General features: G+C 53.9%; 1 protein-coding gene across 1 annotated transcript in view; it reads left to right on the forward strand.

Annotated features, from left to right (window-relative positions):
- GOLGA7 (golgin A7) overlaps positions 1 to 14,178 on the forward strand; it is a 227,725-nt gene that overhangs the window by 167,041 nt on the left and 46,506 nt on the right. The gene's annotated exons all lie outside the window — the stretch shown is intronic.

The raw sequence follows: 14,178 nt of genomic DNA on the forward strand, positions 1-14,178 counted from the left end.
GCCACGCAGGCGAGACTCAACCCACTGCCCGGGCTCACCCGGCGCCGCGAGCCATCGCTCCTGGCGAGTGCACCTCGAGAGCGGCAGCGATGCTCCTGCCGTTCCCTGCCAGCCTGCCCCGTCCCGTCGCCCCAAGCGCTCCAGCCCCGTCTTCCCTCGCGGGGTAAATCCCGTGCGAGTTTTGAGCTCCCCGGGTTTGGTCAAGAGGGTGGTGCCTGCAGCACAGCGCTCCCGAAATCAAGCTCGGTGCAACTTGCACAGTGGAGGAAGGTCACTTTTCCAACAGCCAAGAGAGAAGAGGAAGTGGTTTTAATTCTCTAGACCTCTCTTGAAAGATACATTAAATTGTGTTGCTGCCTGGATATAGCACAAGCAAAGCTTCTGGCTAAAGATTAAAATATATAGGACTAGCTTTTGTTTAATAAGTGATGTTTCCAAGCAAGAAAGATGCAAAGTCCAGTCACAAGCAAGACGGCACCTTTTTCCTCTCTGTACAACTAAAACCAGGGTGAACTCCCTCAGGAACAGCACTCGAGGCAGCACTGGACCGCACTGCCCAAGAACGCGCCACGCTGAGCGTCTCACCCCGCGCTGGCGGCGAAGGCTGCTTGAGGACGGGGCAGCATCACAACCCCACGGCAGACGCGGCCCGGCCGGCCCTCGCCTTCTGCATGGGTGCAAGGAGCATCCGCGCCAGCCGGGGCGCTGGCTGTCCAGGGAAGCAGTCGGCCCTCCGGGGAGCACAGTAACGTTCGGGTCATGCACGCTTATTATTTCCTTTCTGTGGCAAATGAGGAAATAAAGTAGCCTCAAGGTCAAGCACTTAACGGAAACTAATTGCTCATTAATAATCTTCCAACAGGCCCATGAAAAAGGCTTTGAATTTCCATTACTCCACACATCTGGGCTGGCAGTTTATCAGCACCTTCATGCGTGTGAAACCTGATGAACTGGCTGCGGACTGGGTCTTTATGGATGTTGAGAGGGAGATTTCCTGGATCTTGCGTCGCTATCTCGTAATGCCCCAGCCAGGCCGGGGGGGGGGGGGGGGGGGGGGGGGGACAAAAAACAAAACAAAAAAACCTAGATTTTCCTTTCCAAGCCCAAATGCCTGAGACTCCACTAAGACCAAAGTGAAATCTGGCTTTTGTCTTTGAGCGGCTGGAGACATGAGTTTCCCTATTGCTCTGCAGAAGTACTTGGGGCCAGACAGGAACTGGCCAAACAGTAGAGCTGCCTGTTGAGAGGCCTTGGAAAAGCACAGAAAGGCAGCTCCCACTAATCCCATGCAGGCAAGAAAAGTTTATGAGCTTCTTCTCTACCTCATCATGATCAAAGATAGTGGGAAACAGAGATCCTAAAGCACTCTGGAAATATGTTTCTATAAAAGTCACTCCTGTGGCCACCACCGGCAGGACCCATCTGAGCCTGATTCGGGGCCGAGTCTCTCCTCAGGAGCATCTTTCCCATCTAGTTTGATTGCTCTGCCTTGCCCTCACTTACAAGCCAAGCCCCAAGGTGCAGGACCAGTCTTGCAGCCTGCTTTACCACCCCATGGGGATTTGGAAAGCTGCAGTTGGAGGGGACTGCTGGGGACAGATCCGTCCACAGAGGGGCTGCAAGGCACGAGCCCGCCAGCCAAAGCTCGCTGCCTGGGGAAGATGACTGCACACGCCCAAGATGCTGTAGGGTGCTCTCTCTGCCCAGGAGGACGCCCCGACCTTGAGCTCCTGCAGACCCTGCACGAGCTGGAGGCAGATTCATCCCGCTCCAGAGCCGGATGCCATGGCACATCCCTGCCAGGCCAGGGCAGTCGCCAGGCCAGTTTGCGCTTGGGTCAGGAGCTGTACAGACATGAACTTCCCTCTGTCTCTGAACTTAAAGAAAAATAGATGTTTTGAATTTGCTTCAGTAAAAAGAAATTTTGGTAACATGACCAACATCTGGGAGCTTAAAATGAAACCAGACTGTTCCAGCTCTGCGAGGAACAAACACATCCTCAGCATGGGGAGCCTGGCAACCCCTGTGCGACATACCAAGGGGGCCGGGCAGCCCCCGGCCCGTCAGCCACCCGCTGCGCCGCTGGGACGGGCGACGGGCTGGCACAGGTCGCGGGAGCCGCGACCGCGAGCACGCAGCCCCTGCAAACCGCGCTCCCAGCGCGCTGCAGCCTGAGCCCCGGCACGGGTGGGGAGCAGCCCGCAGCCCACCACCTCGGTGGGTTCACCCCAGGCTGAACCGCTGCCGTCCTCCGTGACACAGCAAGGTCCTGGACTGTCTGCCGCTTCCCCAGGTGGCGTTCCCCGTTTCGCACCTTCTCCCACCCTTCGAGAGGATTGGGCTGTTTCAGCAGCACACAGAAGTTTGTGATGTTTTAACAATTAGCCCAAGATTTTCACCCTTCTCCTCTGTGTATTCTGTTCCTAGGTCTGTCTGCAACACACGCGGCTTCGCTAGTCTTTCCAGGGCTGGGTGATAGCGAGGAGCTGGTGGTGGCCCCTGCATGCGTTCACACACGCGCACGCTGGTGGTGGCACGAGTTGAAGAGCACAGGGGAAGGCACAACAGACCGCCGCAGCTGGGTCCAAGCAACACCAGCCCACAGCAGAGCAGCTGCCGTCCCGTGCCTTCACCCAGCTCGGCAGAGCTGTCGCACAGCCGTCTGCACAGGGCGCTCAGAGGTTTCTGCAGTCAGGCTCCCACTGGACCTTTTGTTTTGGGTACAGAAAAACGTGACCCGACAGCAGCACAGACCCCCCCCTTCTTTGGGCGAGGGCACGGTTCGTACCGTCGCTGTGGCACGCCTTTTGTTGTGCCAGCTAACGCAGCGTCGGGGAGCTAGGCTGCAGCGTCGGGCAGGAGGTGGGAAAGGAGGTTTCTGGCACCGAGAGGCAGCAGCAGCAGGAGCTGTGGGCTGCACGCCGGGCACCACCGCTGTGCTCTCCCTCTGCCGCCTCCTTTCCCCTCTCGCGCTCGCACTGCAGTTTCCTGCTGAGGAGTCACTAAAGCTGCTCCTGAGGAGTCTCAGCCCCGGGGTTAGTAGTCTTAGGACCCTGGGAGCAGGGAGAGCATTTCCACCGCTCTGGGGTGGGCGGATGCGGGAATGGTCCCGCGGCAGCTCACCCAACGTGGTGGCTGTGCCCATGAGTGCCGAGGAGGTGCAAGCTAACAGCAGCTTCCTCCAGCCAACAGTCCCATTTAAGAGTTCTCAGCACCTTGGGTAGTGGGTTGGGGACGATGTTTGCATTTGGAGCATGCTACGAGACCAGCAACAAGACATCTCCGATGGTGTGTCCGCCTCTCGGAGCAAGGCTCTCGCGGTGGGGAGCTGAGGGCCCCCGCGGTCCCGCACTGAGCTCTCCCCCCTCCTCCCCTCAGAGATCCGCACGCGGGAGACATGTGGCTCCTCCCTGCCAGGTCTTCCCCAATGGCAATCTCGTGGCTTATCCTTTGATTTTGTAAAATATATATAGTATATATTCCTTTGTATGACACAAGGAATTAAGAATCGATAAAAGACTTCCTATCATCTTATGAAATCTACCACACCAATCCATCAGCGAGGCCATACCCCTAATTGTAAGCAGATGTCTTTCTCTGCTGACACGTTAAATAGAAGCAGCAAGACCCTCTGCTATCTTCTGTCACCAATTTGCACTAAAGCAGAGAACAGATTTCACAGAGCAAAGCTGCTGGAGGAGCAGCGAGGTGAAGTTCCCACGGACCAGGCGTCTAAACGCTGCAGCAAACACGGCAGCTTGGGAAAAGAGTGAGCTCTAAAGCAGACCCTATCCCCAAAGTAACCAAAAGCTTTTGCGAAGGAAAATGAATTTGCTGAAATTAGTACCGCCAGCGCCCAAGGCGAGCTCGGGGGCTGAGATAACATGCCGCAAAGGCAAGGTTATCCAGCTGACATCTCAGTGTCGGCTCTCTACGTACATGTTGCACAAGCAATGTTGGCTTCCAGATGTCTATAATAGCACGGGTAGACCCAGGCTGAGACGGGGACGCGAAGCAGCCCTGGACACCAGGTCCAGCCTTCAAGGGTCCCCGTGGCAGGCAGGAACGGGGAAGGCAGGGAACCGCTGCCGGGATGGCTCGCTCCATCGGAGCAGCGTCTCCGAGCTGCACAGACCCCGCAGCACACAGGTCTCCTGGATCTTTAATCCACGCACGCGCTCCCCACCAAAGCCAGCCAGCCAGCCAGGGGACAACGGCCTGGCTCCAAGCTGCTGATCAGGGGCCGAATCCATCATTTCTGTTCCCAGTGAACGAAGAGGGCTCCCGGGCCCTAGGGATGGAGGAAGCGAGGCTGGAGGCGGCCCCATCCTCCAGCAAAGGCTTCCCGGCGGCGCAGAGCCCGGCCATCCTGCAGCAGCCCGGGAACTATCAATAGAAGTGGAAGTGACAGGGTGTTTAGCAAACATTAAACCCAGGAAGCTTAAAAGGTCTTTCAGGATTATTAAATAAACATTTAGGGTGAGTGAGAGGAAAGAATATGAAACGGTGAAGAAATTGTAAACACTCTGGAGCAGGCGGTTAGGGACTACACTAATTCAGCTGGGCAGCAGAACGTTTAATAATTAAAGCAGTATCACCCATAATTATGCCTCAGCTCTCTGGCAAGCACTAATTCAGGAGAAGAGATTTCTATAAACATTTAGCCTGATATTAACATTTTATTAAGACCATTTAACATGAAACTTTAAACATGCCATCCTGGCTTGCCTGTGGTTGCAGCACGCCAGCTCTGTAACCCGAGGTCCCCCACGGCCCAGCCGGGACCCCCCTCCACGGGGCGGCTGCCAGCGGGAATCGCCTGCTGGCCCACGCCGCTGCCGCACGAGCCCCGTGGTGCCTCCACCTCCAAAACAAGGCTTGAAATTAAGTGTTATTCACTCAGCTAAACCCAGTTTAAGCCACACACGACCACATCTTAGATGACCTTGGAGCTTCCACAGAAGAGCTCAGCCTTCTCCAAATCAGTTATTTACCCGTGCTGTACGAGGCTAAGGAGACTGTTTGGGTTGGGTGTGATGTCCCACCCTCGAGGACAACCGAGCCAGACACAAAAGTGATGCCGCTGAATAAAAGGGTGGTGGTTCACTATTTGTTTGGTTTAACCTAGTCTGAGTACTGTACGCAAGAGCCTGTGCAAGTGCTCACTAGCCAGACCAAAGACAAATGCACCGATCTCTCTGTTGCTTTAAAGTAGCGGCAGAGGCATTCACTCCCCACCATCCTTCTGGGGCATAATTTATTTATATGCAACACTACACCTCCTAGTAAATTAATCTCTCAGCCGCATTAATAACTCAGGAGTCTGGCAAAAGTCAGATTGAGGTAGTGAACTGCAAAAGCAGAGGCTGCAAATAACACTGTTCCCCAAGTTGAACTAGAGGAAAGGAAAAGTAGAAGAATCCTTTTTATCAGCTGTACTGAGGTACCTTCACATTTCAGATTTCTGGCAGTGACTTCGGAGCAGCAGTTTGCTAGCACCATTGAACCCAAATGTGGGCACAAGCACTGGACAGTCCCTCTATCGACATCTCCATTTTCCTCATCTCCCTTGCATATTACTTCTTGTAAAACACTCCTCGTCACTGCACAAACTGCCCTTTCAATATCTGTTCAGTGGCACGCGCACCTACCTGGAGCAGGGACTGAAGTGTCTTAACAGCCTATTCTGGCCATAAAAATCTATAAACTTGGATTTGTGTGGATCAGAGCCCAGAGAGTAGACCAGCAGTTCAGCTGTCCAAAGCACAACAGAGGCCTAGCATAGATAATACTCACATGAGGGATACTATTTTGGTAGGTGATACCTGTCTGCAGCCAGAGCACACTGTCAGGGTGCAGGTTATCATTTAGGAAGCATGTGATGACACGACCACTTCCCTTTACACACACATGTCGCAGGGGATGGTATCTTGAAAAAAATCATGAGATCTCACAAATGCAATTGAGATAGCAGGTCAGAACATCTTTTCCAGAAACACCCTGATGTCACCAGAACACACAAGCAAACATCACTGACCCACATGGACACACACAGAAAATATCAAATGCTACTTCCTATTGCCCTCAACAGGCCTTTCTTCTATGAACTGGGTCTAATACATATGTGTGCAAAGCAGCCGCATGGGAACTCAATAGGGCAGTTCCCTGCATCTCCAGGATGGAAGTGGAGATCTGGATCCCAAAGACTGCAAGAGGCCCCAGCACAAGCTGCCTGCTATCAGGTACGGCTCTTTCCAGCCATGCCCTGGCTTTCCTCCTCCTCCTTTCTAAAGCAATGACTTGGCAAACATCTCCTATTTGTCTCTAAAGGAAAAAGGGTACAGACACCAACGAATTTCCAGGCTGTGCACATTTTTGCAGAAAGCAGGACTGTGTGCTGATTGCTTGCGGCTCTCAGGATCTTGGCAGGCTGTGAGCAAAGCCCTCTGTGCGGTGGAGCACTGATGCCCCTGCACTGGTGAAAGGAGACAGATCCATCACTCTGATGCATCGAGAGGAGACAGGGCCAGGCTCCTCCGGGTGCTCGTGGTCTCTGGCACGTCCTGCGCATGAATGGCAGGGGTGTAGCGGACCCTGCTCCTGCAACGGAGACGGCATTCTTGTGGCAGGCTGCCGGTCCAGGGGAGATTCCAGTCTCAGCTGGGAAGGTCTTGAAACAAAGCTCTCATTTTCTAAAGGCTGGAAAGCTTCCGCGGTGCAGCCGGCTGCCCTGACAGGTTGATCTGCACTCCCTCCTTCACAGCTCTCCAGGATGTGGCTTTGCTTATGGAAGCCACGTGCTGCAGATTCCCTGGACCCTGCGTGTGGGTCTGTCTGCAAGGGAGCCAGTCAGCTCTCCCTGCTCTCCTCCCAAGCAGGGCATTCAAGCGTGACTTAGACAACTATGGACAATAAAAAAAGGAAGCAGTTTAGCCAATGCATAGCTTGCATAGGTGGGATTAATTGAAGAAGAAATAAAAAAAAAAAAAAAAATAAAGGCTTTCACAAAACAGATTTTAAAAGCGCTTGCTAGCCATCCTAGAAGACTTTCCCCCGACTTGATGTAATGGAGACCTCTCTCCATCACGGTGCAGTTGCAGCGCATGCGAGGCTTGGCTAGGTGTTGCTCGTCTGAAATGGAAGAGGAGAGCCCCTGCATCAGGGAATACTGGTTTCCAAATGCCACTCCGGCCTTAGGGTGGGGGTTGGCTTTAGTTACGCATGCGTGCCCTTCGTAAGGGTCATCAGATGCCATTCACTGAGAAAGCAGGAGCAGCCAATCAAACTCCGTGCAGCAGTTTCTCCATGGCACTACTGGGGAAGTGGGAAGGTTTCGCTGTGACTTCTGACCTGGCTTTGGAGAACGTTTCAGGAGACACCCCCAAACTCCTATCAGGAGAGACATCCCTTGTTCACCCAGCAGCCAGTCACCGCCTGGCCCATCTCTCCAGCAGCGCAGGACTCGGCATCACCCCACCTCCCTCCCTGCCAGATGCTGCAACCCGTCACAGGGCAGCACACACAGTAAACGTATCTCTGTCTGCAAGCAAAAGGGAGGAGCTTCATTATTTCTTATTATTTCTTCCTCCTGAGGATAGAGCATTCCAGTTATGACATTTTTATTATTGCAGGAGCTAGGGTACCTGTTTGCTGGAAAAGGCAATTAAATAGGGAAATTGCACAGAATGATTGATGTTTGGCTGATGAGCCCAGATCAGCTGCCTGTGAGCCGACAAGCCTCCTCCAGCCCCAGCAGACCTATCTAGAACAGGCATCAGTGTCCTTGCTCACGCAGCAGAGCTGCCTCCCCTGCTTTATCCAGGACCTGGTGTTTTCAGCCTCTCTTGCTGTTCAGCTAATGCTGCCCTCATATTCACTCATAGTGCACAAATCCTTCATTATCTGAATGCACTTTCACCATCTCACAGCTGCCAGCCTCCACGGCAGCCCGTTCCTCCCGGCCTCTCTGAGGGACGAGCGGTGGCCGAGGCCATCAGACAAGGACGGCTGCTACGGCCGGGGCAGAGGCCCCCCGTCCCCGTCTCCTGCGCCAGCCGTGGCCGGCAGCGGAGAGCCGGGGAGGAGGCCGTGAGCGGGGCGAGCGCGGAGCAACGCTTCCCACGCCTGCCCTGCCCTCCGGCAGCTCGGGGCACCGCAACGCTCAGCCAGAGGTGGGATCTTTGCGTCCAATTATCCTTGATGGATCTTTTTTCCACAAAAGTGTCTGAAAAGAAAGGAACCATTTCTCTCCTGCTTCCTGCTCTGTTCATCATCTTCGGACATCGCACGCTCCCTGTTCATGCTCTGTGCGTCTCTCCTGGTCTACGCTTCGTGTGGCCACATGGAGAAAGGCAGCCCTCTGCTTTGCAGGGTTTCATCTCCATATTAGAGCATAAACATCCCTCCCATTTGTGAAACCAATGCATATAGCTCTCAGCCACATCTACAGGACGTTACATCCTCGGTCAGGAGCGTGAAAAGGGGGCATTGGGCAGAAAACCCTTGGGTGCGGGCTGCGTGGCTGACAAGCAGAAGGTTCGAGACTCCTCGTGGAGGATTCAGCTTGTGACTGCCCAACTAGCTGCTTCGTTAGCTCGCCGCGCCAAGGGCCTGCCACACGGTGCATGCCCACTGCCATTCGAGAGACGAGAAACCCGGTGCTGAGGTGCAGGCAAGGGCATCTGTCATCCGACAGCCGCGACTCCGACTCTGCCACCCCTCTTCTTTCTCCCAAGGTGGGCAAGTGCAGTTTTTCTTTGTTGCTTTTTAAACACACAGAGCTTTTTATCAAAATCTACTGGTTTGAGAAAAATCTCTCCCCTAATGAGACCAAGAGCTTCTGTTGTTCAGCTGCCAACTGGGGCCCGCGGGCTGGAGGGCTGCGAGGTACCGGAGGGACAAGCACGTGCTCCGCGGCCCCGGAGAGCTGCGAGCAGCGGGTGCTCAGAAAGCGGACACCTTCTGCATGACCGTACCCACCCGCTTGCCTCTCGGCCCTTCGCGCATCGGAGCACGGCTGCTGTGCCAAAACAGCTTTGCCTTTTAATCCCCAGAGAGGGGATGAAAACGGCAGTTTCCAGGGTCTAGGGACAACCCCTCGGGCTGCTGGGACAGCTACAAATGGGGCACGCGAGCAGCGTTTCGCAGCACCAGGCTTCAGCATCTGCACGAGTCCCAGAAAAGGCTGAGGGACTCCACACCAAAAACGGGCTTTGGTATGAACGACTCAAAACCTGCCGAGGGGACAGCAGCCCTGCGCAGGGACCGGCCTGCTGCCCACAAAGCAGCAGGTAAACGCGGAGTCGCGTCCCAGACGGCGTCACCAGGCTGCCCCGAGGGGCTGGGCACACCGACTCCTCGGGTTAACAGAGGTCCACATAGGCACATGGTATCTGCCCTTCTCCAGAAGGAGGAATCCTCCCTACTCGCTCAGCTGCTCTTTCCAGGCCATGCATTTCCCAGCAGGGGTCAGAGCAGAACGCAGGCTGCCAGCAACATAGAAAATTAATTGAGGGGTGGAAGATGGATTTTGTATAGCATGAAAGAAAATTGTGTTTGTTTATAACTTAACTACAAACTGGAGGCCAGAAACTCAATTAAAAGATGATACTTAGCAGAAAGAATGCTAGAGCAAACAACAAGATAAACATTATTAGGAGGATAAATTGAGTCACAAAATGATGGTATTTTATTTTATGCAAGATTCATACCTCGGGCAAGCAGTTAGCAAGCCTGGACAGCCGTTCCTCCCCTCTCCTGCTGGATCAGCTGCTGCACCCCTCGCACAAGTCAGAAATGGTTTCCCACGGGCAAAAACCCACACGGCCTCTGCTCCGGCTGCAGAGGAGGACAAGGGGGCATCGACGCGGGGGGCTGCTCTCACCTTCCGCGGGCACACGGGGCAGCGAGGTGTCCGGCAGGCTCTTCAGCCCGAGCTCCTTGCGGAGGCAGCGCCCGTCGCAGCCCCAGGGTTCAGCACCCAAATCACCAGCGCCGGGACATCCTGGGTGCGATACGGGCGCTGCTGGGGGTCCCAGCCTCCTGCAAAGGGACCACAGCGAGGCCCAGGTGTGGCCGAGTCTTATCCTCAGCCTTCTCAAACAGCAAAACTCGTCTTGGGGCCAGGCCTCGTTCCCGCCGAGCGCGGGAGCCTGAAGCAACGCACGTTCGGGATCGGGCTGCAGATCCGCGGAGCGCTGAAGCTCTCACCCAGCTGTGGGCATTTCTTTGCACATCCTGCTTCACAACAGGCTTCAAGCATGCACAGGAGCCCCAACACCTCTGGGAGCACTAATGCAGGCAGAAGGTGCCCAAAGAGCTCATGCAGTTCAGAGAAACAGCCCAGTTTATTGAGCAGGGGAGCTTCAAAGAGCAGACAGTACATGCACGCCGATAGGCACCAGGCATCCCATCCCCCCGAGAGCACGCTCCACTCTCCAAGTGCCCCACCACCTCCAGTGAGGCAAAACAGGAAGGTGTCTCCTGGCAGGATGGGGTATATCTCAATTTAAACTGAGCACATGGGCAATTTAAAATCAAACTCATTATAGCAATCAGGATTTGAATTAGTTACAGTTAAAGTGTAAAATAGACACATGAACCACACACACACCAGCCTTTCCACTCCCAGGGAGTGCCAAGTCAGCAGATAACTCAACCGATTTCTGATTTAACCAGGCTCTCACACTTCCACATATCAGTGCATGCTTGCTCCCCCCCTATTCCCCTACACAGGTATAATTCTCCTCTCTCAAGTACTACTTCCCCATAGCTTACACTTATCAGATGCTTCCAGTTTCAGTAGCCTTTTTTGTCAGAGAGCAAAATGACAAACATAAGGAAGCAAAAGCATCCTCCTGCAACAGCTGACTGCAGCTCTCACTTTTTCCACAACCCAAAAACACTGCAGGAATTGCCAGTTCCCCTTTGTAATTAGATACCACTAGAAGCTAACAAAAGGACCAAGCACATCAGTTTTCTGTCAACACATTGCATAGCTTCCCCTGTCTCTTCAATTCTACCTGATGCTCATGCTTTGATTACAGATCATGTAATCAAAGATCATGATCATGTTTAATTACAGAAGAACCAGCAATAAAACTCCAGCAGCCACAAAGCATAGAGGAAATAGCCAGCCTCCACCCCAACCCATGAGCTATCCCAGATACCAGCTCCGAATCCAAGCAAGGATCCCCCAAGAAACACCAGAGTTTCTGACCTTGTCTGCTTTCATGCTGGCACCACTGCTGCCACTGATGCTTCTGGCCAAAAGCACTGCAGGAGCAGAGCCTGCTCATTTCCCTGGGACATCAAGCCTCTCCCACCCACCTGGGACCTAGCCCAGGCTGTGATGCATTCACATCAGTTGGTCATTTCCCACGTGATGGGTGAGGAAGCTATTTTAATCAAAATAACCTGACAGCCAAAACCTGCACTGACTGGCTGAAGGTGCAGAAGTTTTCCAGGAAGTTTGCCTACTTTCAGTGCAACCAGATAACCAGAGCAATTACAAACTTCCTCCAGGAAACAACTGGAAGACAATTCCCCCAGACAATGCTGTTTGTTCCCTAGGAGCTTGTTGCTTTCCTTTCTTTGTATGAGTTTATTTGAAGCCACGAGACATCTGATGGCACAAAGGAGGATGTGGTGGCATGGGTGAATTGTCATGGTTACAGCATTGTAATGAGCCTGTTTTCTGGGCAGTCTAAACAGAGGGGTCTCTCTGTGGAGGAAAAGCATTGCAGGAATTTTTATAGGAAGCTGGTGGTTCATGTTAATGGCCTCAAATATCAAGCTCTGCCATGTGTTAAACTCCTGGCACCCACTATACAAAAGAGAGTTAACCTGTTCAGTCACAGTATTATTCTATGAAAGAAAATTAAAGTGGATTTAAATTTTCAAAGCCAAAGTACTTCACAATAAAACAAAATACAGTCTTTGCATGCTTTGAGTATGACTTTTTTCTTTTTCTTCATGTTCAAAAAGTTTAGCTGTTGCAAAGAGCCACATTTGTAATGAGGATAAATTTGTGCACCCTGGTTGCCGATGTGCCCTGTCTCTGGAAGCAGAAGGGCAAGACTGTGCTGGTGCCACTTCTCCGCAAAGCACAAGCACCAGCCATTGAAACAAAACAAAGGCTTCCTGAAAAGAAGCTATGGCAAATGACTATTTCACGGCACAAGCACAGACACCACAGCCTTGCTGGAAGCTTCGGTACTTCCCGACGGGCCCGGGCTGCTCCACGCAGGCCCCAGGGCTGGTGCTCAGCGGGTGGCACTCCTAAGCGAGGGTGCAGGAATGGGTGGGGGGAATAGGTGAGCACCGACTTCCCACTGAAAAGCAGATAGCACTCATTTTAAAACCTTTTAAGGTTCAGGGAAGTCTGCAGGTGCGGGATTGTCTGAGGGAATTAGGGGCTTGCCCAGTGGTAGCAAGGATTGCAGAGGAGCAGGACAGTAAGAGATGCTGCTGGGGAAAGCAGCTGCCCTAGGACAACTGTGCCACCTAGAGACAAGTGATATTGGCAGATTAAGACACTTAGTGCTTTACCTCTCGCAGAGAAGGTGCAGCCCAGCCATGCTAGCTGAGCCTTACCTGCACCCACCAAGCAGTTGTGTGCCCAGGGTTTTTAACATATATGGTTCATTCATGTTTATTCACGTTCTGCCTTTTCCCCTCTCCATGGAGCAAATCACAAAATAAGAACATAGCTACTTTAACAGGGCCACGTTTCATCGCACGGCGAAGAGCAAGCCAGCATTTTGCAGGGTACCTGCGCGGATGCCAGCCCTGGGCCAGACACAAGCTTGCCCCAACCGGAGCCGCGCACGAAGGAGACGGTCCCGCTGGGCGCCCCGGTGCCAGGGGCTTTTCTGGGGCCCACGCAGACCACCTGCCTGCTCCGAGCCGCTCCAGACGTCGCTCAGACCAGGCCACCTTGGCGTTTCCAGCAGCAGCAAAGCCACCACGTGCCAACGTGCCCATCGGCGCTCCAGCTGCCGGGCAGAAGCAGTGGCAGGAGCACCTCCGAGGAGCTTCAGCTCCGCTAGCTGGTGCACAGCAGGGCTATTTAGTGGGGAATCAAATACACAGATTAAATACTATCCAACAGCAGTAATTGGACAGTAGTCGTTTCTGTCTCCAACACTGTGGTTCTGTGATTTAAACTCTTATATCGTTCCTTGCTGGGCAGCAGCGGAGAGCTGCTGTCTCTCAGGGAGACGATGCAGCACCACATGCAGTGAGTAATGCAGCTGATGTGGAAAAGGCAATAATAAAAACAACTTTAAAAGACAAGAGGCATTTATTGAGGGGGGGTTTGTACCAATTGCAGATGAGAAATAGAAGCCATGGTGCGTTTACATCAACCATAAGTTTAAAAGCAATCAAGTACAGATTTCTTCATCAAAACATACTGTGAGAAAAACAAGCGGTGCTCGCTAGGCTGGGCCGTATCGTGCAGGAGGTTCCCGCGTCCCCCAAGGCCTCCTCACGCTGCCCTCGTGCCCCCGAGGCTCTGAGACTCCTGCACAGCACCAGCCGCTTTATCAGGGTCCTTGCATGCCTGCGCTCTCCATCAGGACAACGTTCGGCGGCGTCACTGTTCGAGAAGCGTTTTACATGTAGCTCGACCTGCTCTCCTTACACCTTGGAGGTAAATAAGGTAAGAAAAAGCACTTAAACTGGAGCAGACGCTGCACAGTGCAGAGCAGCACCTGTCTCCCTGCAGCGCAGTGCAGCGCAGCGCCGGTGGCAGCGGCATTGCTCTCCCGCGCTCCACGCAGGGCCAGCGCCAGCACCGGCACGGCACGGTGCGCGCAGGGACCTGCCCCGGGGCCATCCCTGGCGCCCGGCTACATCGCTTCTACTGCACAATGTGGTCAGGACCGAGCTGGGTGCCGTCAGGGCCAAACCGTCGGGAAGCAGAGCCGCGTTGCTCGCTTCCGCGGGTCCCCAAGACCAGCGAGCGCTGCGGTCTCTGCAGGACGCAGCGAGCTGAGCCCCACGCGCCTTCCGCGCGGCCCCCGCTGGGTTTGCTGAAGGCTCCCGCACCCTGCTGCAAAGCAGCCCAGCACCGTCCGCCCCGCCGGTCCGCACGGGTGCATTGGCAGAGCCTGAGCCGCACCAGGCAAGCGTAGCAGCTCCCCTGTTCGCACGCCGCGCTGCAAGGCAGCTTGG

The sequence above is a fragment of the Struthio camelus genome, chromosome 27, assembly GCF_040807025.1.
Source record: "Struthio camelus isolate bStrCam1 chromosome 27, bStrCam1.hap1, whole genome shotgun sequence".
Lineage (NCBI taxonomy): Eukaryota > Metazoa > Chordata > Aves > Struthioniformes > Struthionidae > Struthio > Struthio camelus.